The sequence below is a fragment of the Mastomys coucha genome, unplaced genomic scaffold (assembly GCF_008632895.1).
Source record: "Mastomys coucha isolate ucsf_1 unplaced genomic scaffold, UCSF_Mcou_1 pScaffold20, whole genome shotgun sequence".
NCBI classification, from domain to species: domain Eukaryota; kingdom Metazoa; phylum Chordata; class Mammalia; order Rodentia; family Muridae; genus Mastomys; species Mastomys coucha.
In genome coordinates, this window is record NW_022196903.1 from 63,899,077 (window position 1) to 63,901,670 (window position 2,594).

The following is a 2,594-nucleotide window of genomic DNA, read 5'->3' on the forward strand; positions in this document are numbered from 1 at the left end:
ATGGCACAAACCACAATGGGCTCCTCCCTTGATCACTAATTGAGAAAATGCCTTACAGCTGGATCTCACGGAGGCATTTCCACACCTCAAACTCCATTCTCAGTGATAACTCCAGCTTGTGTCAAGTTGACACACAAAACCAGCCAGTACAACCATACACAAAAGATGAAGAAAGAGAGAGAGAGAGAGAGAGAGAGAGAGAGAGAGAGAGAGAGAGAAGGAAAAAGAGAAAGAAAGAAAAAAGAAAAAGAGAGAAAGAAGGAAAACTGTAGGGAGACATTAAACACAAGTATAGAGCTGTTAAAAATGAAGACTATTGGATCAAGACAAAAGGAAAATCAATAAATCTGGTACTAAAACTTAATGAGGGGATAGACACAGAAGTAGAGACATTGGAACAAAAGCAGGAAAATAACACTAGTACAGCCTGTGTTTCTAAGTAACTATAGCAGGCTGTTTGTGAGGGCAAGCAAGTAAAAGCACTCCGAGAGCAATGCACTGGGGTGAAAATGTAAGCCTGTATCTGAAAGATTAAGTGACAAGCTTAACTACTCAATGCTCTTTTTAACTTAAATGATGGACAACTTTGCTCACATCAAGTTTTCCGTTGTTCTGGGGAAAAGGGGGTTACTAAATCTAAAGGAGTACCTTAATAAATGGTAGATCAGAGGTGAAGAAATGAGTTAGCAGTTCAGAGCACTTCTTGTTCTTGCAGAAGACCCCAGTTTGGTTTCCAGCACCCACATTAACTAACTTAAAACCTTCTATATCCCAGCTCCCTGGGATTTGATACCCTATTCTGACTGCTATGAGCATGCAAAATTGCACCCTTCCTCCTATATACACAATTTAAAATGAAAATAAATGATGAAAGGAAAAGAAATAGCACCCCAGGCTGGCACGGTTGCTCACCCTGTACCAGAAAGCATGCTCACAGAAGACTGATGACCTGAGTTTAGTTCCCTGACTGGACCTGGTGGAAAGAAAGAACTAACTTCTGCAGGTTGTCCTTTCACACACTCTCACACACACACAGACTACAGAAAATGTCTTTGGTTAACACTAAATTTTAGTGACATAATTTATATTTGTTATCTTTTGATATTTTCTGAATTATAAATAAGAGACAGTAAATAAATTCTCAATGACTGGAAAGTCAAAGGAGGATTCTGAAGGTGGAAGGAATAGGCAGAGATGTGGTCAGGGAGTGAGGGGAGAAGGGAAAATTATCCCAAGATAAATATGTGTTAAAAAATTTAAATGATGATGATCATTAGGAAAGCATGGGCTGCTCAGCTATCTAGTTCCTTTTTCTGACTCATCACCCCAGAGAGGGGAAAAGGATGTCATCTTGTAGTCACCAGCAGAAGAGAAATTGCGAGAGAGACTTCACTGTAAAAAGGACATCCCACAAGTAGCTCAGCCTTCAGAGGAGACTGAGCTCCTCAGAGGACATGTCTGAAGAGTGGACCCGTGTGTCTGTCTGTCCACCAGACATGGAACCAAAGAGGATCAGGGAGGTATACCTTGTGAAGAAGGGAAGCGTGTTTAAAACCTGGAAACCTATGTGGGTTGTACTTTTAGAAGATGGAACTGAGTTTTATAAAAACAAAAGTGACACAGCCCCAAGGGGATGATCCCACTGAAAGGAAGTACTCTAACTAGCCCCTGTCAAGACTTTGGCAAATGGATGTTCGTGTTAAAAATCACTACAACCAAACAGCAGGACCACTTCTTCCAGGCAGCCTTCCTGGAGGAGAGAGATGCTTGGGTCCAGGACATCAAGAAAGCCATTAAAAGTATTGAAGGAGGCCAGAAGTTTGCAAGAAAATCCACAAGGAGGTTCATTCATCTGCCAGAGACAATTGACTTGGGGGCTTTGTATCTGTCTATGAAAGACTCTGAAAAAGGAATAAAGGAATTGAATCTGGAGAAGGACAAGAAGATTTTTAATCACTGCTTCACAGGTAGTGGTGTCATTGACTGGCTGGTTTCTAACAAGCTAGTTCAGAATCACCAGGAAGGCCTCATGATTTCCGCTTCCGTGCTCAGTGAAGGATACCTGCAGCCTGCTAGCGATCTGTCCAAGAATGCAGCACATGGAATAGCTGAAAACCCTTTCCTGGACAACCCTGATGCTTTCTACTATTTTCCAGCCAGTGGATTCTTCTGTGAGGAGAACTCCAGTGATGATGATGTCATCCTGAAAGAAGAATTCAGAGGGTTATCATCAAGCAGGGATGTTTACTGAAGCAGGGGCAGCAGAGGAAAAACTGGAAAGTGAAAAATTCATTCTGAGAGAAGACCCGGCCTTACCTGCACTACTATGACCCTGCTGGGGGTGAAGATCCCCTGGGAGCAGTCTACTTGAGAGGCTGTGTGGTGACTTCGGTAGAGAGCAGTCCTGATGCTAAAAAGAGTGATGAAGAGAACCTCTTTGAGATCATCACAGCAGATGAAGTTCATTATTACTTGCAGGCGGCCACTTCCAAGGAGCGTACTGAGTGGATCAAAGCCATCCAGGTGGCCTCACAGACTGGGAAATGAGGACACCAAGAATCACCAAGGTGAATCTGACTGGCCAAGATTCTACA

At 42.8% G+C, this 2,594-nt stretch overlaps 1 pseudogene; it reads left to right on the top strand.

The window, feature by feature from the left end:
- The first annotated feature begins 1,496 nt into the window (after window positions 1-1,496).
- On the top strand, window positions 1,497-2,594 carry LOC116098166 (annotated as a pseudogene).